General features: G+C 46.9%; 1 protein-coding gene across 5 annotated transcripts in view; it reads right to left on the reverse strand.

The window, feature by feature from the left end:
- Positions 1 to 25,550, reverse strand: part of ADCYAP1R1 (ADCYAP receptor type I) — a 978,825-nt gene that overhangs the window by 348,149 nt on the left and 605,126 nt on the right. The gene's annotated exons all lie outside the window — the stretch shown is intronic.

Here is a 25,550-nt window from a genome sequence, read left to right on the forward strand (position 1 = left end):
CCCTGACAACTACAGACCGATACCTAATGGACCTTTCCAGGCAAACTGATTGAAAGAGCTCTGTCCATCACCGCCCCCCTTTTCTGAATCGTTTTGTCCACCATAAGTGTGGAAGGGTATACTCAGACATGAGTCCCTTGCTCACTGCACCATCAGGATTCAAGCAAGCCGGGCCGAAGACGGCTGTAATGCCAGAAACCGGTCCCCGGAAGCTTGTTTCCTTTCCAGTAAAAGAATTGGCTTGGTAGTTTGGTCTGCCCTGTTCCCATGATGCACTGGGCCAGGGACAGACTAATTTGCATGTAGCCAGGTTCTGAGCTGGGATGGTGCAGTGAGCTAAAAAACGGTGATGGATCAAGCCCTGATCTGTTGACTGGGTAGGAGTATTCTGCTTTATTCAGAAACTCTGTCCATCACCACCCCCCTTTTCTGAATCGTTTTGTCCACCATAAGTGTGGAAGGGTATACTCAGACATGAGTCCCTTGCTCACTGCACCATCAGGATTCAAGCAAGCCGGGCCGAAAACGGCTGTAATGTCAGAAACCGGTCCCCGGAAGCTTGATCCTTTCCATTAAAAGAATTGGCTTGGTAGTTTGCTCTGCCCTGTTCCCATGATGCACTGGGCCAGGGACAGACTAATTTGCATGTAGCCAGGTTCTGAGCTGGGATGGTGCAGTGAGCTAAAAAACGGTGATGGATCAAGCCCTGATCTGTTGACTGGGTAGGAGTATTCTGCTTTATTCAGAAACTCTGTCCATCACCACCCCCCTTTTCTGAATCGTTTTGTCCACCATAAGTGTGGAAGGGTATACTCAGACATGAGTCCCTTGCTCACTGCACCATCAGGATTCAAGCAAGCCGGGCCGAAGACGGCTGTAATGCCAGAAACCGGTCCCCGGAAGCTTGATCCTTTCCAGTAAAAGAATTGGCTTGGTAGTTTGCTCTGCCCTGTTCCCATGATGCACTGGGCCAGGGACAGACTAATTTGCATGTAGCCAGGTTCTGAGCTGGGATGGTGCAGTGAGCTAAAAAACCGTGATGGATCAAGCCCTGATCTGTTGACTGGGTAGGAGTATTCTGCTTTATTCAGAAACTCTGTCCATCACCACCCCCCTTTTCTGAATGATTGAAAGAGCAGCATTTCCCCAGATGTCACAAATCATTGAAGATATTGCCATACTTTCAGACTGCCAAACCGGATTCCATCCAGAAAGAGAAACATCATCTGTCCTCATTGCCATCTGGTATGACCTGAAGAACACAGTTGACCACAACAGGGTTGCTGTGCTACTTCTCTTGGACCTCTCAGCTGCCTTTGACATGGTTGACCATGACACTCTGGTACAAAGACCCTAAGAATTCAGTATAGAGAGGACTGCTCTAGACTGGATCACATCCTACCTTCAGAACAGAAGTAATGTCATCCATCCCCCACTTTTCTCATCCAAACTGTACTTCACGAAAGCAGGGGGTCCCTCAAAGCTCTATCATTTCATCCATGCTTTTCAACATCTACTTGAAGTCATTACTGGAACTGATTAATCATTTCACCTCACGTGCTATAACTATGCAGATGACATGGAAATACTCCTTCAACTCTGGCCCAAAGACATTGGAAAGTCGCCTATTTTCAGAAAACTGATAGAAAGAGCAGCATTTGCCCAGATGTCACAATTTACTGAAGATAATGCCATACTTTCAGACTGCCAAACGGGATTCCATCCAGGAAGAGGAACATAATCTGCCCTCGTTGCCATCTGGTAGGACCTGAAGAACACAGTTGCCCACAACAGGGTTGCTTTGCTATTTCTCCTGGACCTTTCAGCTGCCTTTGACATGGTTGACCATGACACTCTGGTACAAAGACTTTACGAATCTTGCATCGAGGGGAATGCTCTAGACTGGATCACATTCTACCTACGTACCGAAACTAATTTCATCCATACCCCCTTTTCTTATTCAAACTGTACTCCACAAAAGCAGGAGTTCCACAAAGCTCTATCATTTTGTCCATGCTTTTCAGCATCTACTTGAAGTCATTACCAGCACTGATTGATCAATTTTACCTCACATGCTATAACTATGCAGATGACATGGAAATACTCCTTCAACTGGAATGCCCCAAAGACATTGGCAAGTAGCCTATTTTCAGCTGTCTCAGAGCCGTGAATCAATGGATGACATGGAGCCATCTCGAATGGAATGCATCCAAAATGGAAATACTCTTGCGTGGCGATTAGAAAAATTATGACCTATTTCCCGCCTGGCCTGATGATCTGGGAATACTTACTAAAGTATCAAAGGAAGTAAGAAACCTTGGAATGACCATGGGCTCCAAGATATCAATGAATGCCCAGGTGTACAAACTGGCAAGATCAAGCTTTGTTACTATAAAAACTACGTTTGGAACTTTCCCTATGTGAGATTCCCACACAAGGTCCAGGCTACCATCTTTCTTGTTCTGTCCAACTCAATTACGCCAAAAGCCTCTACCATGGATCACCTTTGATGACTATGAAAAGATTAAAAAGGATTCAGAAATCATCTACCAGACTACCCTTACATATAAAGATTGAAGACCACCCACGACAGTCACAATCCATAAAGAAGGCAAACCCAAATCGAACTGTACGCCATAATAGACCTATCTTCCTCCTAAACGCTGAGCCCAAAATCCTTGCTAAACTACTTGCTAACCATCTTGTTAAAATAATCAGTGACCTGGTGCACCCAGATCAGTCAGGCTTCATACCCCACCGTAACACAGCACTGAACCTCCGGAGGCTACATGGGGTGATGGGGCAGCTGGGCACATTGTGGGAGCCAGCAATTGTAGTCTCCTTAGAAGCCACAATAGCTTTCGACACCATAGAATGGTCCTGCCTTTTCGCAGTGCTGGAGAAATTTGGATTTGGAGAGAGATTTATTCAGTGGATCAGGCTCCTTTATTCCAAACCCTTAGCACAGGTCATAGTGAACAATAGAAGATATACGCTTTTTGCATTGGGGCGTGGTACCAGACAGGGGTGTCCACTCTCCCCCCTCCTTTTTGCCCTAGCTTTGGAACCCCTTGCGATATGGATCCGGAGGGGCCCGGCCATACAGGGATTGCGTTGGGCTCTGTCATTGTAGTACCACATCTCATATACGCTGACGATAGTCTATTGTTCCTAGCCGCTCCAACGGAGTCGCTGATTGTAGTGTTGGATATTTTCGCAATCTTTGTGAGATTCTCCGGATACTCCATTAACCAGGGCAAATCCCTCTTCTATGTTCTGAAAGGGGACCACCCAGCAGTCCCCAGGGACTGTCTAATACAAATCACCACTGAGGGCTTCAAATATTTGGGAATTTCTGTGACATCGAACCCCCAGCTTTGCTACAATCGTAATCTACTCCGCCACTACACAGATTGAAGCGAGATATCACAGCATGGAGAGTGCTCCCACTATTGTTGCTTGGCAGAGCGGCACTCTTTAAGATGATGACACTGCCTCGCTTCCTATATGCACTACAAAATTTCCCCAAGCCGGTGCCTCCCAGCTATTTTAAGGAAATCGAAGGCATGCAGAGGGATTTATTATGGGAAGGGAAGCCTAGAATAGCACTCAACAAACTTGCCCTTAATTGGCATGATGGTGGAATCAGTCTCCCCGACCTAAAGAAATACTATTGGGCAGCACATCTAGTAGCTATTAATCATGGCACGTATTGAAGATTGGATAACCCGGGTTACGCCATGGATAGCTGGCTTCTCCCAGGGGGAAACTACCACTGAGCACTCTACTTCAGACCAAAACGCTTTCCCCTAACTGGGCCGACGATATACTTGGTACTGTCTGGCACACTGCCACAAGGAGTTTGGGGTGGGTAAAGAAACTGACGGCATCCACGCCTCTCTGGGATTCTGAGACCCTGGGTGATCTCTGGAAGTCAAAGGGATTTGACAAATGGGACCTTATTGGGATCTCGACCATTGGACATATGTGGGTTGGGGGGGCAGTGGTGTCTTTCGACTACTTGCAGCAGAAATATGAACTAGCCAACGAAGAATATTTCCGTTATCTCCAGATCCGTCATGAACTGCGGACAAACATACATGAATGGGCGGGAACCCACAGAAGAATGGGCAAGATCCGGGTGACGCTGGGTCTGATGTTGGAGAAAAGGAATATTGCTCAATGGTGGGGTGGCCATGTCCTCTCCAACACCTTTGAAATGGAAAAAAAACATGGACTGGGGCATGTTCCGGGAAAAGTCTGTCTAAGTTGCAAGGGGGTGCCCAAAGAAATGGTTGTTGATTTGGGGGGCCTGGAACACGTACTGTGGGGAGATCTGTCGTCCGCCCCATAGTGTCAACCTGGATGACCTCTCCGCACCATGTGATGTAACAACAGTGCCTTAGGGCTTTAATCTGATTGCTTCTAAGATTTATAGAAATTTCTCTGAATGAACTCCTCCACATTGTAACTTGTGAATATGCTTTGTGTATCAGTTCTGATTTTTATTTTATTTTATATCAATAAAAAGAAAATATTTTTTAAAAAGATGGAAGACCACATATCCCGTGCCTTGAAAGCCCTGCATTGGGTACCAGTTGCCAGAAGATCCATGTTCAAGCTGCTTTGTATCACCCATAAAGCGGTACATGGAACTTGACCAATCTTCAACAGGAATAAAATCACTAAACACATTCAACAAAGAAACCTTTGCTCTAGAGTAGCACCTTGCTTCAAAATCCGAACGTACAAGAAAAAAAACATGGGTGGCACATCCTTTTCTGTTCAAGTAGCCAAACTATGGAAATCTTTACTACCCAACATAAGATCCAGGGATAACCATCATCTCTACAGAAAACTACTCAAGAATTGACTCTTACCCACATAACCACCATACTAAAATAGAAAATTACAGCATATACCTCTGCATATAACAATTTATATGCCCTATAGATATGTACCTATATATGTGTATTGCTTTGTATAAACGTTTATAAAAATTGTTTTTAAAAATGTAGATATTCCTTAGTTCTGCTGAACAAATGTACATATTACTGGTTGCTACTTTATTCTGTTTTTAACATGTATATAAGTGACTGCATAAATAAGTAAATCTTTCATCATAACTTTTTATCTACAATTGCTGCATTATTTAATTGCAAAAAAGAAAAAAAAACATTTAAAGTACAACAACACTTGTAAGCCAGAGTTTATTAAATGCATTTAATCTACATGTACTACCTTCCTTAATCGTATTTATATAACTTCTGTATACTTATGTATCTATATATTTATGAATTTCCTTCTAATTCAGCATATCCAATGCACTACCCTATTTTTCACCCTATGCCGCTCTCAATATATCCTCTACCTCAACTCTCTGACACATCTCAAACCTCATTCTACTTCTCTTTCCAATACACTACCATAATTCTCACCCTATACCTCTATCAATATATCCTCTACCTCCAATCTCTCGTTAATTCTATACCCCATACCACTACTATAATCCCCCAAATAACCATTTCTAGAGGCTTCCCTACTCTACTCCTCCTTGCATCATCTCATACCTCGTTACAATTCAGATCTCTCAAACAAGCCTTTCTAAACCCCTCCCTCATGACTCTTCTCTCTCCACCTCCCTTTTACTCATCCCAAGCCTACTGCTATGAACTCCAAAAAAAGAGAAAAAACAACTCTAAACCCTTCCCTCTTCTATCCCTCCACTATCCTTCTCAATCCAAATAACTGACTAACATATCCACCATTCCCATTACTTTCACCTTTCACTATACTAATTCACCACTAATCCTTTATGGGCTCCGGAGTGGAGTGTAACTTGTAAAAAAAATGCTTCAACAACTCTTTGTTGGTAGCAAGCGCTATATAAATACAAACTTCTTTCCCTCTTCTATCCCTCCACTATCCTTCTCAATCCAAATAACTGACTTACATATCCACCACTCAAAATACTTTCATATTTCACTATACTAATTCACCACTAATCCTTTATCGGTTCTGGAGTAGCCTGCTACTTGCTGAAAAAGCGCTTCAACGCTTTGTCTGGGGTAGGAAGCGCTATATAAATGCAATTATAATACAATGCCCTAGTATCTACCAGACATGTTTGCCAGTATGTATTGGCAGATCAAATAAGTACCAGGAAAAAATTACCGGGATGCGTTCTTAATCACACTTAGCAATAAACTTATAATTCCAACCCCTGCACAAACTAGGGTTTCTGCGAGGGCCAAAATCAACCGGCACTCCTGTAATTAGACCCACTGTCTCTTCACTACATACAGATTCGTCTTTTGAATGTATTTGTGCACATATGTTTAATATTTGCATAGCACTATGTTAGAGGGGTGTATATTTGTTTTGCCGTTCTAGCATTAAGGTGCACTTCAGAAACATAAAAGAGCCTAGGTGATGCTTCCCCCACAAATGTTTTAAATATTGGCTATCATACAATAAAACATTTTTGGTGGGATTGGTTTGGGTTCTGCCGAATTATGTACAATTTTGTGTGAAGTCCTCTGCAACCAAGATTCAAATGACTAAGAGGGGCCCCAAGTCACCTCAGAAAAGATCCTACTGAGTCAATTTATAACAAAGCTGACCAGTCTTTCTAGAAAGCGTGACTTGGAGTTGTCAACCTGCTAGTCTGCCTTGGCAGACACATCCCAACTATTCTACATGGCTAAATAATGTTAGAAAATGTTAGAAACTATATTGGTGTAAAACTAGAGTGTTATGTTATGTTATGTTAGTATGAATTTGTTGAGCACACGTTCATCCCGGGGTTTCTTGGCGCTGTGTACCGCTGGGGAACCCATCCTGGCTTTCCCTGTGAGATGGTCCCTATTGGGCATCCCCAAGGTGAAGCCAGGCCTCCCCGGCAGCGAGGGGGCCATTGTGGAGATTAAGCAAGCTATTGCCCAGAGTTGCAGCATGGAACCCATGGTTAGAGAGGCACCAAGGCGAGATTTATCGAGCCCGCTGACATTGGTTCCGTACCCTGCAGCGTCAGGAATTGAACCCTGGTCCCCGGCTGACCTCTGCTTCTGGGTCTGCCGCCTCTAACCGGTGAGCCACACATGTTCCCATCTGCCTGCCATTAACATCCAGATGATTCAAGCAAGCCGGGCTGAAGACGGCTGGAATGCCAGACACCGGTCCTCTGAAGCTTGTTTCCGGTCCAGGGAAGACATGGCTTGGCAGTTCAGGCTGGACTGTTGCCATGAGGCACAGGGTCGGACTGATTTGCATATAAATGTCTGAACTGGGGTGGCAGAGTGGGCTAAAGAACGGTGATGGATTAAACCCAGATCTTTTGACTGGGTGTGAGTGTTTGATTGATTCAGATGCTCCGTCCATCACCACCCCCTTTTGTACCGCTTTTGGCCGCCATAAGTGTGGCAGGGTATGCTCAGACGTGAGTCCCTTGCTCACTTTGGCACTGGATTCAAGCAAGCCGGGCTGAAGACGGCTGGAATGCCAGAAACCGGTCCTCGGAAGCTTGTTTCCGGTCCAGGGAAGACATGGCTTGGCAGTTCGGGCTGGACTGTTCCCATGAGGCACAGGGTCAGACTGATTTGCATATAGCCATGTCTGAACTGGGGTGGCAGAGTTGGCTAAAGAACGGTGATGGATTAAACCCAGATCTTTTGACTGGGTGTGAGTGTTTGATTGATTCAGATGCTCTGTCCATCACCACCCCCTTTTGTACCGCAGATGTTTTACTTGGCTGCATCTGTCTGAGACATGTGTTTGTGTCTCAGCTCTCACATGCCCCACATGTTTCTTCTATGCAATGAATAATAATCCACATTGGTAAAGCGCGAACAATCACCAGTAAGGGTCTCCAGGCGCTGGGGGCCGTCAGGAAGATTAAGGAAGCTATTGCCCAGAGTCACATGGTGCTTGGTTAATCTGCCCCCTGAGCTGGGGATCCCCAGATTCCAGCGTCAGTCGCCCTGGCCACAGCGCAACAACTCTCCCTACTCCCTGATAATTACGTTATGCACAAGACCTATAAGCAGTGCCTAGTTTGTGAAAAAAAGAGTAACGGTGTCCGAAGCTCAACTCAGAAGCTGGCTGACTTTGCAATTAAACATCCATACTGAAAATCATGGCTGGTAGTGTTAAACTGTCTCTCTCTTTGTGACGGTTTTGTCCGATTTCTCTTCCTCCGGCTTTTTGATCTATTGGGCACATTCATCCACATTTCACACAGTGCAGAGCAGCTAGCCACCTTGCTGCTCTGTGTGGAACAGAAAGGGCAGGAATACACTGTATTTAACTTTATACTGCGCATTCCTGTCCTTACCTTGTGCTGGCTCGCTATGTGCTGCATAACGCTAATGCATGCATTCTTGGACCGTGGCGCAAGTGTGGCTGCATTTCAGACAGTATTGTTTCTGTCCAGGAGGGACACCTTCCTGCACAAAAAAATCATCTGAGACATTTTCCTCTTTCTATGTGTGCTGCAGAATACAGCACACTTAAAAAGGGGGAAAAGGACCACAAGTGATGATTTTTCTCCTTGTTACGCCTCACTCAGGAAGGCGCAGCATTTGGGCCCCTTCCAGCTCTACCAGTAATGATGAATTCGGAAAAGCACCAAAATCCATGTGTGGATGTGTGGGAACACCTATTCTCCACCTGCGGAACGTCTCCCTGGGGCAGAGTAACACACGCAGAGATTTGTACTACGTTGCGCTACTCTAGATTTATCAAGCCATGCAGGGCCACACAAGGTGGCCTTGCATGGATTGATACATTAGACTTAGTAGTTGTGCTGCTCTTCTACTCCCTTAACCACATCGGTGCTCATGACGGAGCGGTTCCATCATGAGCACCTGTTGGGCTGTGCTTATGTCGGAACCGTTCCGTCACAGCCACGCCCGTTTCTTAGAACCTTCAGCAAAGCGCGAAAATTTGCTCTGCGCTGAAGGGGTTAAGTGGAGCAAGTGCAACGCAACTCGTCAATAAATCTGCCCCTGTGTTTCCCCCTGTTTTTTAGTTGGTAAATAAATGGCACATGTAAATTAGTAGAAGGCTTCAAACATAAGTGTTGGCAACCACTGGCTCAAATTGAGCCAGCCCTATCTCAAGAGGGCATTCTCTAATTCGCATGGGGGTATGACCTCAATGAAATTCAGGAATCTCTTTGACTCCTCGCCTGCGCTGTATTATGGGCCTGGGTGAAAAGACAAAGGAGCTGCCAGGAGGTGCACTGAAAGTGTAGCTCAAAAAGGTGGCGCACTGTCAGCAGAGGGGTTCCATGGAATTCCCTGAACATCCCGTTGCAGTCAGGTTCAGTCGCACATTGCACCCGCCTGCAAAGGGATCTCTAATCCCACCACAAAGGGCAGGTGGGTTGACTCCTGCACAGTGAAACATGAAGCAGCTTTGAAACAACTGCTCTGTATTTCACTTAAATGCGCAGCCTCAAAGACAGCACGGGTTTGTGGGTACCTTAAAGGCAGTACATTCTCTGTAAAATGCTCCACTTTCCCTGTTTGTGGACGGTGCACTTCTTTAAAGGTGCACCATGGTGCAAACAGGAAAAGTGTGTGCTTTGTGTAGTGAGGTCCCTGCAGTCTGTTTCAGCCTGAAACTCATCTTTAACTAACAGAGCCACATGCTCTGGTCCTCATGCGCCCTGATGTTACGCAAGCTTTGCTAACTCTGCCCCTACTTTCTCCTGACCAACATGCTCAGGTACTTGGCCTTCTCATTTTTCCCCTCCTACACAAACTACGCTTATGCCATCTTCCTGGGACTGTCAGCCTCATGAATCAATAAGCCGCAGAGCATTCACAACAAATTTGTGAGGCAGGCCTGTGTAAATTTGATCACAACTCTCCAGCACTCCGGCACCATGCTGCTTGCATATCAGATTGCTCCATACATGCTGTCCAGATCCTTCCTCCTCAAAGACCTTTTCTTTGGTAAGGACAAATGCAGAGGTTGATCCTTGGGGGTCTTAGGACCTTAAATGTAGTACGGCCTCACATTTTCCAGACCTCTAATTTACTGGCTATTACAGGCTAAAACCTCATCAGTTTGCATAGTGCCCCTGCCTGCTTCATCTTTTTCTATGGCCTGTGGTCTGTTCTGGGGTTAAGGTTTTCTTTGTGCCATGATGAATATAAGTCACCAAGCGCTTCATCAATATTTAATAAATAATCACAACCCTAAACAAGGTCACTGAGTACTGAAAAAGGAGCGTAGGCATACTGAGGCAAATGCTTTGAAGGTTTTAAAATAATGCAACAAGATAGGTGTTAAGTTTTCCCCCATGAAAATCTGTGATGTTTAGGAAAAAGGAGGGCGCAACATTTTTCCATTTAGTCATTTTTATTAGAATATTATATAAGGATAATAATCGGTCATATTCAACAGAAAATACAGAGTATCTAGTAAGTATGCATAATTTAAAAGACGTATACATATAATATATAATACAATATTAAGAATGCTAAGAATGCTATTCATATCTGCAGCACGTTCCGTTTATTTTGTATTAAGAAATCGTACAAGTATGCCAAAAGTAAATCTCAAGTATTTAGATCTGCTATTATTTTTAGAGGTATCTGTGACTCATGTACTATTTCTAAACCTGATTCTGAGATTACTGATTTCTACTTCCTACATTGTTCACAAATCATGGTTGGTTCCATTTTATTTCCGATCATGTTGCTGTGTTAACTTCCTTAAAACAGTGTGCTGAGAAGTCTGTGCTGCTCTGTGGAAGCTGTAACAATGGCGATACAATAAGAGCAATAGAAACTCCTGGGCCCAGATTTTCATATATGTCACGCAACGAAGTGCAGCACTCAAAGTTGCTGCACTGCATTGGGTGACAGGGTGAGACCAGGAGAGCACCATATCTACATAGATATGGCACTCTCCTCCCCTCTCCTGGGCGCAGAATTTTGCTGCTGAGAGTCATGCACACACCTTTTCGCCATAGTGCAAGGGTGTGTGTGATTCTAGCACAGTTTTGTACTGGAATGTTGCCCTTCCAATACAAAGTACTGTAACTAGAAAAGTTTACAACTTTTCCTGATTTGTATGTGTGATGTACAGTGCAGCACAACTGCAATCTGGGAAAAGAAAGGAGAAATAGAAACAGATGCACCAGTGCTTAATTTGTAAAATATGAAGTGCCAGGGCTCTGACCAGGAGGCCACTGCAGCTTGAACACCCATCGACCTAGTCATCACTGCCAAAACAACTACTAACCATCTCTCTCACATGTAAATTCGACAGTTCATATTATTCCAGGACCTCAAAGCTAAAGGAATGGCTGGGGGGGGGGGGCAGGTATTAGCACTATTTTAATCTCTATTGTATTCCTAAACATAGATGAGCAGGACCAACATGTGGTAGACTGTTCTAAGTATGGTGTTGACAATTAGGTGTTGAGCACCGGAAACCAGTTACGTGTCGGTGCTGAGCATCCGAAGGCACAGGCTCAAATTAAGCACTGACTGGTAGGCCTACCCTGGTCAGGAAGACCAATGGGTCTGGACAAGGTCAGCCACGAATCCAAGGACCAAAGTGACCAAGCTCAAGATGACCTGGACAAGTAGAACCAGGATCAAGAGGGCAAGGATCAGAGGGTGCAGTACCAGGAGGACCAAGAGGACAAGAAACAGGGCCTGTATGACCAGGAAAACCTACACCAGTTGGGACGAGGACTAGAAGGGCCAGAAGAAAAGAGGCAATCCAGCACCTGGAGACCATCACAGGTGACAAGCTGCCCTTTCATAAATACTGTTTGTTATGTTATAAATAGCTTATATCGTGCACAAATACTCTTGAGTGTCCTGGCACGTAACTCGAGTGTCCTGGCGCATAACTCGAGTCTCCTGGCGACTAATGGTACATGAAGATTTAGGACCTGAGGTACCCTAACTAGGAGGTACCAGTGAAAAGAACCAGGACATCGTGAGCAGGGCTAAGAGGGCACCTTTTTGTTCATAGTCTAGGAGGGAGCATGAATATGCATGCAGTGAATGTGTAGCAAGAATGAAGTAATCAGATTCCATGTATGGTGAAAGTCTGAGTGCTGGGACCAGTGGATGCATTTTGGACATCACCAGACAGTGGTGCTATATTGGCTGCATTCCTGTGGCTGCAGGGTAGAGACCCAAACACTAAACTGAGGGAATGATGGAGAAAGGTACCAACAGAAATCAAATGAGGTGCTAGTTACCAAAAGGGTGCTGATTAGTTCTTCCCTAGCAATTACATTTGCCATATGGTAGGTGTTAGACCTAGCATCTTCTGGCATGATTCCCCTGTCTTTTACTTTCTGACCTCCTGTTCTTGATGATACACTGGACTTCATTTTTTTACGGTTTGCTGTCTCAGCGCACTTTACCACTGTTTATCAGTGCTAGAGTGCAAGTGCTCCCTCTGTAAACTGAGTTCTTGATTGCTATTTCAGTGATTGCCATATATGATTTACTAGTAAGTCCCTTGTAATGTGCACAGTTGTGTCTAGGCCTAAAAGTCACATGCTCCTAGTGAGCCTGCAGCACTGATTGTGCCTCCCATACCAATAGTCTTTCAAAGGTGTCTCAGACCTACCACTGCAGTGTCTTTGCATGCAGTTTTAAACGGCCATGTCAGCCTGGCAAGTGCACCCACTTGCCAGGCCTCACCCTTCCTCTTATTACATATAAGTCACCGCTAACATAGGGCCAAGACAGCCCCATGGACTGGATGTGATGTACTTAAAAAGGAGGACATGTATTAGTGTGTTTTTACATGTCCTGATAGTAAAATACTGTGCATTTCGTTTTTCACTATTGCAAGGCTCTCTCTTCCACAGGTTACCATGGGGGTCTGGCTGGGAAAAAAATTCTCTAGCACATTTCCATTGAAAGATGATAGATAGCTGGACAATTGAAAAAGACATCATTTAGTAAAGATAGATTTAGAGTTGCGTGTTAAAAAATAAAACTTTTAGAAAGTGGGTATTTTCTTGCTTAAACATTCTGTGCCTGTCTGTGGATTCCACGCCTGGTTTAGATGGACTGGGGCTGTTTGCGCTATTCATTAGAGATACTCACACACATGGAGCCGAGGTGTCTATCAAATATAAACAAAGCCTTAAAATGCAATATATGTTTTCTTTATTGTGTTTCCAATTACAGTATTAATAATCACAATAACAAACATTTTAAAATGTTTTGGTTTCTACTTTTTAACATTATCTACTTGAGCACTGTTGATGATATAGCTGGAGATATGAATGCATATGAATGCCATATCAACTGTTTTGATATTTCCCAAATTCTCCCACACAAATTCAAGCTTAATAGGCTGCACAAACAGCGTAATACTTGGAGAGCACTCCTTAACATATCCTTTTTTTTAAAAAGAAAGTATGTTTAGTGTTTGATTATCTTATATTAACTGCCACAAAGCAGAAAAGAAATTGGGAACTGAAGGAGCATCTGAGTCAGTTGCTGTGAGATATGCATGCAATGTAGTTGGTTTAGGACCAGGCTTCATGGCCAATGATTGTATTCGTTGGATGTCTATATTCTGCCAGAGTCACGAGGAGGGTGGCAAGAGGAGGGCACTGTTAGTCAGATGGCTCTATTTTCTGCTGTTTAAAGCTTTCTGTTTTATGTCTGCAGTTAAGTAACCTGGACTAGTGTGTATCATAGTTCCAGTTAATATTGTAGGTGTTATCACTGCTGTTCCACACAGATGATGCCACATAAGTCAGAGGATGGTATTTGTTAGACTTGGCATCCTTGGTGTGGTTTCCCCCTATCTTTTTGTCTCTACCTCCTGTGTTTTTGACGCTGTGCTGGATTTCATTTTTGCTGGTTTAGATGCTTTGGGCACTTTGCCACTGCTGATCAGTGTCAAAGTACAAGTGCTCCCTGTATAAATTGTTATTTATTTATTTATTTATATTTATAAAAGCATTTGTAAAGCGCGAAACGAAGGCCATGGGCATCTCGGCGCTAAGTAACTGCAATGTTTAGCCAACAAGGGGGACTGAAGTTCATTGATTAAAAAGCCAGGTTTTGAGGTTTTTGCGGAAAGACCAGAGGGAAGTACTGGTCTTGATAGAATGAGGCAGTGTGTTCCACAATTTTGGAGCGGCTACGAGAAATCTTCTGTCACCCCAGTTGACAGATTTGGTTCGGGGGACCACCAGTTCCAAGGAACTGGAGGAGCGCAGTGTTCTGGACGGGCAGTAGGGGGTTAGGTTCTGAGTGAGGAACACTGGTCCGGCATTGAGTAAAGCCTTGTATACCAAGCACAGGGATTTGAACTTAATCCTCTTCTTCACGGGAAGCCAGTGAAGTTGTCTTATGGTGGGTGAAACCGGTTGGTATTTGGGGATTCGCCCTAGGAGCCTGGCGGCCGCGTTCTGAATAGCCTGCATTTTCGATAACACTCTCTCCTGGGCACCTAGAAACAAAGCGTTACAATAGTCTAGGGTGGAGAGTACCAGGGAGCTTACCAATGTTTTGGCGGTGTTTTCAGGTAGGAAGGGCAGAATTTTCTTGATGAGCCTTAATTTATGGAAGGCTGAGGAGGATATCTGGTTGGCATGTGGTAGGAAGCTCAGACGATTGTCGAACACGACTCCCAGGTTCCTCACTTTGTTAACCGGGTCTGGGGGCTGGCCCATAGGTGAAGGCCACCAAAGGGGGGACCACTCCGGGGAGAGATTGCCAAAAATTACAACTTCCGATTTATCGGAGTTTAATTTCAAACAATTGTGTGCCATCCAGTTCCCGATTGCCAACATGCCCTGGTTGAACAAGTTGGCTTTCTGAGGCCCGTCATTTTTGACGGCGAGGACCAATTGAGTGTCATCAGCGTATGACGTGAGGCTCATCCCGTGTGCCCTGATGACATTGGCAAGGTCCGACACATAAATGTTAAATAGTGTCGGACTGAGGGATGAGCCTTGGGGGACTCCACATGGTAGTGACAGGGGGGAGGATTCAAAAGGTCCTACATTGTGATTGGTTATCCATGGTTGGCATATTTGTATTACCAAGAAGTCCCTAGTAAAGTGCACTGGGTGTGCCAGGGCTGGTGATGACAAACGCTACTAGTGGGCCTGCAGCACTGATTGTGCCACCCACATGAGTAGCCCTAAAATGGTGTCTCAGGCCTACCACCGCAGTGCCTGTGTGCAGTCTGTGAACTAGCATGTCCTCCTGGTCAGTGTACCCACTGACCAGGCCTAACCCTTTCCTTTCTGTGCACATTGGTCACCCCTATGGAAGGCCCAAGGTACCCCCTTGGGCAGGGTGCAGTGTATGTGAAAGGTAGAGCATGTACTAGTGCAGGTGACATGCTCTAGTAGTGAATTACAACCATTTTCGTTTTTCACTATTGTAAGGCTATCTTGCCCATAGGCTATCATGGGGAATGCTGGCTATAGTGGTTACCTGCATATCTTCCCATAGGAGCAAGATAGGACATACAAGCCTGGTATCCCTGAATTTAATAATACATCTTTTAGGAAAGGTGGTTTTTAAATCCTGTGTTTGAGAACAGCACTTTTAGAAAGTGGCTGTTCTCTTGCCTGACCTTTCTGTGTGCCTTCGCCTGTTTGTGAATTGACTGTCAGGTTTGTGAGTTACAGAGGCTGGGTGACTCCCAGAGGCTGAGTGGGCCATCCCTGGGCTGAATAGCTCCATCTGCATCTAGAGTGGTGGGAGGGGATAGCACATGGGCCTGAATAGGGCTGTGCCTGCCTTCCACAATGCTGGCTCCACTTTCTGCAGGGCGGCTGCTGACCCTGCCCCTCTCTCTGAAAGGAAAGGAGAGGCCAGGAAAACAAAGTGCTCAAGGAACACCCAGAACTGGTTCAGACCGGGCTTAGAGCCCTCCTGCACAAAGGGAACAAAGACTTTTAGGGTTATAAGTACAGGACCCCGGACTACAGAAAATTAGATCATGCTGGAATCAAGAAGGAACCTCTGCCAAGGAGAAAGCTGGAAGGCTGAAGAAGGAAGACTGTCCTGCTGTGGCTTTGCTGGACTGACCTGCAGTTGCTTTGCTGCCAAGAAGAGGGGAAGTATTTTCTTGTTGCTTGGTCCCCTTGCTTGAAGAGATCTCCAAGGGCCTGTTGTGAGCTGGCCTCCTGTTAAGAAGTTCCAGGAACAAAAGGACTTCACCCCAACTTTCCCTGAACTCTGCTGAGAGAGTTCTGCCCTTCCTGAGTGCTGAATATGACTGAGGGGCATCTGGAAGTTGTGGCCTGCTGTTTGGAAAGCTGGAGAACAAGAAACAAAGAATATCTGCAAGTTTTCACGCATTGCTCGCTTGCGGAGCGCACCCCCGTCAGTGCGAGGAAATTCCCGCCACCGCGAAGATCGAGATCGTCGCAGTGCCTGTTGCCACCGCAAGAACCGACGCATCCTTCGCTTGCGGAACGCATCGCTCCAGTGCGGGAAAAGAACCATCGCTGCGAGTATCGGCGCGAGCCTGTCGTCGCTGGGTGAGATCTCCGCACCGCTTGCTTGCGGACCCCATCACGCAGAGCCATCGCATCGAGGGGCTGCGAGAGAAGATTGACGCTGCGCCGCGCATCGCACCTGAGATTGTCGCCGTCCCAAAGATCGTCGCATTGTGCCTTTGTGAGACGCTCCCTACGGAATCTACGCACCGGAATCCATACAAGGTATCGCCTCCCTCCCCATACAGACCAGATTCGTCGCAACACGCCCGCTGCGTCCAGCGGGGCTGTCGCATCGCCTCCCCAGGGTCTCAGGAGTGATGCATCGCTTGTTTTCCACTGCACCAGCTTCTGTTTTGGAACTTTGTCACATCTAAAGGTACTGTTGGCTAAACATGACGCAACTGTGAACTATTCTAATGCAACTGTGGATTATTTTGACGCAACCCTTAAGTACTCTTTAAAAACCATATCTTGAACTGTGTATGTTGGATTTTTGTCGTTTTGGTCCTGTCTAGTTTAGACTAAATACCTTTATTTTTCTAAACTGTTGTGGAGTCCAATTGTGGTGTTTTCACTGTGTTACTGTGAGTGTTAGTACAAATACTTTACAGATTACCTTTGATAAGCCTGTCTCCTTACCCTAACTAGAAGCAAGGGTCCCTATTTGGACAGTGGTACCTACCTCTGCCAACTAGAAACCTCCAGTTCTAACATTGTTGGTCAGCGGTGGGATTTTGAACTTGTATTTGTACTAGACCCACAGTGATTGGTGTACATCACTAGTGAGTGCAGACCAGTATGCCACAGCATACTACCTTTTGGTTTTTTATTCTATTTTTTAATAACTCTTCAAAGCATCATGTCTCTGAATGGAAAAGCACCAAATGTGGAGGCAGAATTGGAGTTTTGCATTGAGTATTTGTATTCCTACAAAGTTGAGCAGCTCAGACAATTCTGACAAAAGTTTGTTTGTCTCACCAAGAGCGGCTACGGGAAGGAGGAGCTGCAGAGAATCTTGAACGCCCACTGGGAGGCGCAAGAAGGAAATGAAGCAAGTGGAAAGAATGGTTTTCAACCCCAAGATCTGCCTGTGAGCAGACCAGGCTCAAGGCCTGGCAGCAACCATTCCAATAGGGGGTTCACTCCAGAAGAGTTAGAGGAGAATCAAAGAGTGAGGAATCATGAGTAAGAGCTTATGAAAATGAAAATGGAGAATGAGGAATAGGAGAGCAAGAATGCTTGTGCCCTAGAAGAAAGAAAATTGCTTTTGGCTCATGAATTGAGCCTGAGAGAACTGGAGATCAAGGCCAAGCAGGTGGATTCCAGTTCAAATGGTTGCAGCGCACAGCCAGTGCAGGGGGGTAAAGTATATATTCCCAAGGATTTGGTACATAATTACAATAGGAGTGAAGATATCTATGCCTGGTTTACCTCATATGAGATTGCATTGAGAATGAATTAGGTGCCTGAACAGTATTGAGGGCGGGCCTGTGGAAACATTTTGAGACTTCTGGGAGGAGTGCTCTAGAGCCCTTAGAATTAGAAGGTACCATGACCTACCCCAATTTGAAGGAGGCCTTATGTCTCAGGTATTGACTTACTCCAGAGCAGTACAGACTGCAGTTTGGGAACTCCAGAAAGAAAGAGTCTGAGACTTGGATGGAGTGTGTGAATCTGTATTCGCGTGCACTCGAAGGTTGGATGAAGGGCAGCAAAGTAATTTATCATAAGGGGTTATTGCAATTAATTATTTGGGAGCACTTGAGTAGTCTATGTGCTCCAGAGCTACACCAGCATCTTTTAGACAGCAAGCTGACAGACCCCATTGAGATTGCTAAGGAAGCGGACCGCTGAACCAGTACCAGGGTCCACAGAGGAATTGTGGGTACCACAGCCAAAGGTTGCCAGGGTCCCCAGCAGAAGAGTGGGGGGGACAAGGTTAATCAAAAGGAGTTCCCTCAAGGTCCCAAAAACAGTTCCCAGGGAAAGGAGTCCCAACACCCTAAACCTAAGCCAACCTGGCCCCCTAAGGGCATGGGGGGACAACAGGGGCCCCCCTACCTGCTATCACTGCAATGAGGTGGGCCACTTTTCCTCTAGGTCTCCCAAGAAAAATCCAATACCCACTGGTGCTCCCACCCCGGGTTTAGCAAGTGTAGCTTTGGGAGGGGATTCGATTTCCAGTGGGGAGGAGGGACTAGCAGTAATGACCCTTGTTTCTTTAGGAGACCAAGAGATGGTCCAGAACACCCCTCTGCCCCAGAACACTAAGAACTACGGGCAGTGGGTGACCATCAATGGGAAGAGGGTGGAGGCTCTGAGAGACACAGGAGCCAGCGTGACATCCGTGAGATGTCAGTGGGTGTCTGAAGAGCAAGTCATTCCCAATGTACTCTGCCCAGTAGTTGCAGCTGACAGCTCAGTGCCCCTCTGCAAAGTGGCGCGGGTTCCCTTTGAGTGGAGGGGGGTCTCAGGTCTCTTGGAGGTTGTTGTAAGTCAAGCCCTGCCTGTAGACTGTCTGCTAGGTAATGACCTGGAGAGTTCCCCATGGAAGTAGGTGGAACATCTGGAGAGGTTGGGTGTGCCAGCGTGGATCTGTGTGACCACGCGGGCTATGGCAGGCAGTAAGGGTGATTCAGCAGACCTGGAGCCTGAAACAGTGGCCCACGGGACTGCCAAGAAGAGAAAGGGCAGGGGGCGTGGGAAACCAGCCCAGCCGTTCCCATGGTCCAGGAAGGAGCAGAACCTGAGGGGGATACCCTGGAACCTACAGAGGAACAAGTGGCCGAACTGGGGGACCTACCTGAGCTGACCCATTGGCAGCAAGAAGTTGGCCCCTCCAGGGAGGAATTCTGCAAGGCACAGAAGGAGTGCCCTTCTCTCATCGGTGTGCGGCAACAGGCTGCAGACCAGGCAGCAGGCGGAGAGTCGAAGGATCATCTCATTTAATGGGAAGTTGAGTTGTTGTATATTGAGCCTAGGCTCGCTTAGCCCGGTGCAGCCCATGTGCTGATTGTACCCGAGCGCTTCAGGAACTTCCTAATGGGTCTGGCTCATGACGTGTCTCTCGCAGGACATCTGGGGCAAGATAAGACCCTACAAAGGCTTGTCGCCCACTTCTACTGGCCCCAGATGAGGAAACACGTCGGGACATTTTGTAGATCTTGCCAAACATGTCAGGCCAGTGGCAAGAGCGGGGGGAAGTGCAAGGCACGCCTCCAACCTTTTCCAGTGGTGAGCACCCCTTTCGAGCTGGTGAGCATTGACATCGTGGGGCCCCTGGACCCAAGACAGCCTTAGGCAACAGGTTCATCTTGGTCTTAGTGGACCATGCCACCCGGTACCCGGTAGCTGTCCCTCAGATTCATCTTGGTCTTAGTGGACCATGCCACCTGGTACCCGGAAGCTGTCCCTCTCAGGACAATCACCACCCCGTGGAGGCCGTGCATTGATGTGGATCTTTTCCCATGTGGGGTTCCCCAGAGTGGTGGTCTCCGACCGGGGTAAAAACTTCATCTCTAGGTACATGAAGTCTCTGTTGGAGGAGTGTGGGGTAACTTATAAGTTCACTACTCCTTACCACCCTCAAGGAAATGGGTTGGTTGAAAGGTTCAACCGCACCCTGAAAGGTATGATTATGGGCCTAGTCGAGCCCATGAGAAAGGTGGTGGGACGTCTTTCTATCATGCCTGTTGTTTGCCTACAGGGAGGTGCCTCAGAAGTCCTTAGGGTTCAGTCCCTCTGAACTTCTGTATGGCCACCCTGTTACAAGACCTCTCACCCTGGTGAAGGAGGGGTGGGAGAAATGCCGTGGGAAACTCCCCAGGATGTGTTCAGCTATGTGCTGGCCTTCCGCAACCAGACACAACGCTTCAGGAAACTGGCTCAGGAGAACCTAGAAGCTAGCTAGGAAGAAATGAAAAGATGGTACGACCAGAATACCACTTTGGTCGAATTTCAACCTGGGCAGAGAGTGTGGGTAATGGCGCCAGTGGAGCCTTGTGCGCTCCAAGACAAGAGGACTGGGCCATATGAGGTGGTGGAGCGCAAGAGTGAAGACCTGGTTAACTTGAAGACGCCCACGCAGCCCCTGAGAGTCTTGTATGTGAACCGCCTCAAATCCCACTTTGAGAGGTCTGAAATGACAATGCTCCTGACTACAGATGCTGGAATGTAGGAGGAAAGTGACCCTCTTCCTGACCTCCTGGCAGCCAAGGGGCAAGACGGGTCAGTGGATGGTGTGTTCCTCTCGCCCACCCTGACCCCAGGGCAGCAGAGGGTCTGTTGCCAAGTGTTGGGTCAGTTTGTCTCCCTGTTCTCCCTGACCCCAGGTAATACCAATTTGTGCGTCCATGATGTGGACACTGAAGATAGTTTAAATGTGAAACAGAAATTTTATAGGGTTGCTGACAAGGTCTGTTCCCATGAGGCACAGGGTCAGACTGATTTGCATATAGCCATGTCTGAACTGGGGTGGCAGAGTGGGCTAAAGAACGGTGATGGATTAAACCCAGATCTTTTGACTGGGTGTGAGTGTTTTATTGATTCAGATGCTCCGTCCAGCACCACCCCCTTTTCTACCGCTTTTGGCCGCCATAAGTGTGGCAGGGTATGCTCAGATGTGAGTCCCTTGCTCACTTTGCCACTGGATTCAAGCAAGCCGGGCTGAAGACGGCTGGAATGCCAGAAACCAGTCCTCGCAAGCTTGTTTCCGGTCCAGGGAAGACATGGCTTGGCAGTTCGGGCTGGACTGTTCCCATGAGGCACAGGGTCAGACTGATTTGCATATAGCCATGTCTAAACTGGGGTGGCAGAGTGGGCTAAAGAACGGTGATGGATTAAACCCAGATCTTTTGACTGGGTGTGAGTGATTGATTGATTCAGATGCTCCGTCCATCACCACCCCCTTTTGTACCGACAAAGTCAGAGCCAGCATCAAGGAAGAGGTTTCTAAGATGTTGGTGCTAGGGGTGATTGAGCCCTCCAGCAGCCCCTGGGCTAGCCCAGTGGTCTTAGTGCCAAAAGCTGCTGCGCCCGGTGGCACTCTAGAACTCTGGTATTGTTTTGACTACCGTGGGCTCAATGCGGTCACGAAGACTGATGCACACCCCATCCCCAGAGCTGATGAGCTCGTGGATCGGTTGGGAGCTGCCCAGTACCTCAGTATGTTTGATTTAACTTCTGTGTACTGGCAGATTGCCTTAACTGAGGGGGCCAAAGAGAGGTCTGAATTCTCAACGCCAGAGGGGCACTTCAAGTTCCAGGTCATGCCCTTTGGATTGAAGAATGCCCCTGCCACATTCCAGAGACTGGTTAACCAGGTACTGACTGGGCTGGAGGAATTCAGCACCACATACCTGGATGACATTGCTATGTTCAGCTCCACGTGAGAGGAAAACTTGCAACTCCTCTGTGAAGTGTCCAAGGCTCTGCATGGGCAGGCCTCACTATCAAGGCCAGCAATTACCAGATAGGGCAGGGATCTGCGGTGTGTTTGGGACACCAGGTGGAGAGCGGCCAGGTGGCGCCCCTACAGGCAAAGATTGATATCATTCTGGCTTGGGAGCCCCCCAAGACCCAGACAGTGGTGAGAGCCTATTTAGGTCCCACCGGGTATTACCGATGGTTTGTCAAGGGGTATGGCACCATCGTTGCCTCCTTGACAGAGCTGACTTCAAAGAAGCAGCCGAGGAGAGTGAATTGGACCGAAGTCTGCCAAATTGCTATTGATGCCCTGAAGACTGCCATGTGCACAGCACCGGTGCTCAAGGCAACTGATTTCTCCAGTGAGTTTATAGTGCAGACAGACGCTTCAGAGCATGGTGTGGGAGCAGTACTCTCACAGATCAACGACGAGGGCTGGGACCAACCTGTAGCTTTAATTAGTAGAAGGCTACTCCCCAGGGAAAAGAGGTGGAATGCAATTGAAAGGGAAGCTTTTGCTGTGGTCTGGGCTCTGAGGAAGCTGAGGCCCTACCTGTTTGGGACTCACTTCTGTGTTCAGACAGACCACAGGCCCCTCAGATGGTTAATGCAGATGAGGGGTGAGAACCAAAAACTGTTGAGGTGGTCCATCTCCCTACAAGGAATGGACTTTACGGTGGAACACAGCCCTGGCACAGAACACGCCAATGCTGATGGTCTGTCCAGGGTTTTCTGCCTTAGTGAAGAGAACTACGAAGAGGGTGAGTTGTTCTCCCCACTTTCAGCTGGAGGGGACACGTGTTAGACCTGGCATCCTTGGCGCGGTTTCCCCCTATCTTTTTGCCTTTACCTCCTGTATTTTTGACGCTGTGTTGGATTTCATTTTTGCTGGTTTAGATGCTTTGGGCACTTTGCCACTGCTGATCATTGTCAAAGTGCAAGTGCTCCCTGTATAAATTGTTATTGTGATTGGTTATCCATGATTTGCATATTTGTATTACCAAGAAGTCCCTACTAAAGTACACTGAGAGTGCCAGGGCTGGTGATTCAAATGCTACTAGTGGGCCTGCAGCACTGATTGTGTCACCCACATGAGTAGCCCAAAAATGGTGTCTCAGGCCTGCCACCGTAGTGCATGTGTGCAGTCTGTGAACTGCCATGTCCTCCTGGGCAGTGTCCCCACTGACCAGGCCTAACCCTTCCCTTTCTGTGCACATTGGTCACCCCTATGGAAGGCCCAAGTTACCCCCTTGGGCAGGGTGCAGTGTATGTGAAAGGTAGAGCATGCACTAGTGCAGGTGACATGCTCTGGTAGTAAATTACAGCTATTTTCGTTTTTCACTATTGTAAGGCTATAAAAGTCTGGTATCCCTGAACTCAGGATTTAATAACACATCATTTAGGAAAGGAGGTTTTTAAATCCTGTGTTTGAGAACAGCACTTTTAGAAAGTGGCTGTTCTCTTGTTTGACCTTTCTGTGTGCCTTGGCCTGTTTGTGAATTGACTGTTTGATTTGTGAGTGACAGAGGCTGGTTGGCTCCCAGAGGCTGAGTGGGCCATTCCTGGGCTGAATAGCTCCATCTGCATCTAGAGTGGTGCGAGGGGCTAGCACCTGGGCCTGAATAGGGCTCTGCCTGCCTTCCACAATGCTGGCTCCACCTCCTGCTGGGAGGCTGGCGACCCTGCCCCTCTCTCTGAAAGGAAAGGAGTGGCCAGGAAAACAAAGTGCTCTAGGAACACCCAGAGCTGGTTCAGACCGGGCTCAGAGCCCTCCGGCACAAAGGGAACAAAGACTTTTAGGGGTATAGGTATACAGGACCCCAGACTACAGAAAATTAGATCATCCTGGAATCAAGAAGGAACCTCTGCCAAGTAGAAAGCTGGAAGACAGAAGAAGAAGGAATGTCCTGCTGAGACTTTGCTGGACAGACCTGCAGTTGCTTTGCTCCCAAGGAGAGGGGAAGGGCTTTGTTGCTGCTTTGTCCCCTTGCTTGAAGAGATCTCCAAGGGCCTGTTGTCATCTGGCCTCCTGTTAAGAAGTCCCAGGAACAAAAGGACTTTATCCCCAGCTTTCCCTGAACTCTGCTGAGAGAGTTCTGCCCTTCCTGAGTGGTGAATCCGACTGAGTGGCATCTGGAAGTTGTGGCCTGCTTTTTGGAAAGCTGGAGAACAAGAAACTAATACTATCTGCAAGTTTTCATGCATTGCTGGCTTGCGGAGCGCATCCCTGTCAGTGGGAGGAAATTCCAGCTACCGCAAAGATCGAGATCGTCGCAGAGCCTGTTGCCGCTGCAAGAACCGACGCATTCTTCGCTTGCGGAACGCATCACTCTGGTGTGGGAAAAGTACCATTGCTGTGAGTATCGTCGCTGAGCCTGTCGTCGCTGGGTGAGATCGCTGCACCGCTTGTTTGCAGACGGCATCACGACGTTGCGAACATCGTCGCAGAGCCATCGCATCAAGGGGCCGCGAGAGGAGAAGATCGACGCTGCACCGCGCATTGCCGCCGCACCTGACATCGTCACCGTCCCGAAGATCGTCGCATCGTGCCTTTACGAGACGCTCCCTACGGAACCTTCGCACTGGAATCCATACAGGGTATCGCCTCCCTCCCCATACAGACCGGATTAGTCTCAACACACCAGCTGCATCCAGCGGGGCTGTCGCATCGCCTCCTAGGGTCTCAGGAGTGATGCATCGCTTGTTTTCCACCGCACCAGCTTCTGTTTTGGAACTTTGTCACATCTAAAAGTACTGTTGGCTAAACGTGACGCAACTGTGAACTATTCTAACGCAACTGTGGATTATTTTGACGCAACCCTTAAGAACTCTTTAAAAACCAAATCTTGAACTGTGTATGTTGGATTTTTGTTGTTTTGGTCTTGTCTACTTTAGATTAAATACCTTTATTTGTCTAAACTGATGTGGAATCCATTTGTGGTGTTTTCACTGTGTTACTGTGAGTATTGGTAAAAATACTTTACACATTGCCTTTGATAAGCCTGTCTTTTCGTGCCAAGCTACTAAGGGGGTGAGGAGGGGTTATCTAAAGAGTGGTTCCTCCTTACCCTGACTAGAAGCAAGGGTCCCTATTTGGAAAGTGGTACCTACCTCTGCCAACTAGAGACCCCCGGTTCTAACAGTATATTACAAGTGCATTACATCCAGTGGCACTTGTAATATGGCAGAGCGGGATATCCGTTACGTTTGTGATAGAGTAACCCTTCTGCCGAACTCTAAATCAGAACCTATATTCTGTTTGATGCATTTGCACTGCTCACATGAATCAATCTGGGATACAAACTTAATGTTTAGCCTCCAATTTCAAATTTTCGAATTCCTTCACATTCATGAACATTTTAAAACTTTATATTTTGCTACTTTGCTATTTTGCTACTTGATGTATATGTAGTTTAATATATAGATTCATTTATACTTTATTAATCTGTGAAAATGATTTAATTTTCTAAGCAGATTCGGACCACATGAGTGGACTTCGCGGACCCCCGGAGGTACCGGGACCACAGGCTAAGAACCACTGGTATAGACATCAACCGGGTAAATGGTGAAGTTTGCCTGCTTTATGCATTTCTACTGTCCACATTTCGCACAGTCTGCTATTTAGCCAGCTTCCATGTAAAAAAAGTATGTGTCTTTG

The sequence above is a fragment of the Lissotriton vulgaris genome, chromosome 10 (genome assembly GCF_964263255.1).
Source record: "Lissotriton vulgaris chromosome 10, aLisVul1.2, whole genome shotgun sequence".
NCBI classification, from domain to species: domain Eukaryota; kingdom Metazoa; phylum Chordata; class Amphibia; order Caudata; family Salamandridae; genus Lissotriton; species Lissotriton vulgaris.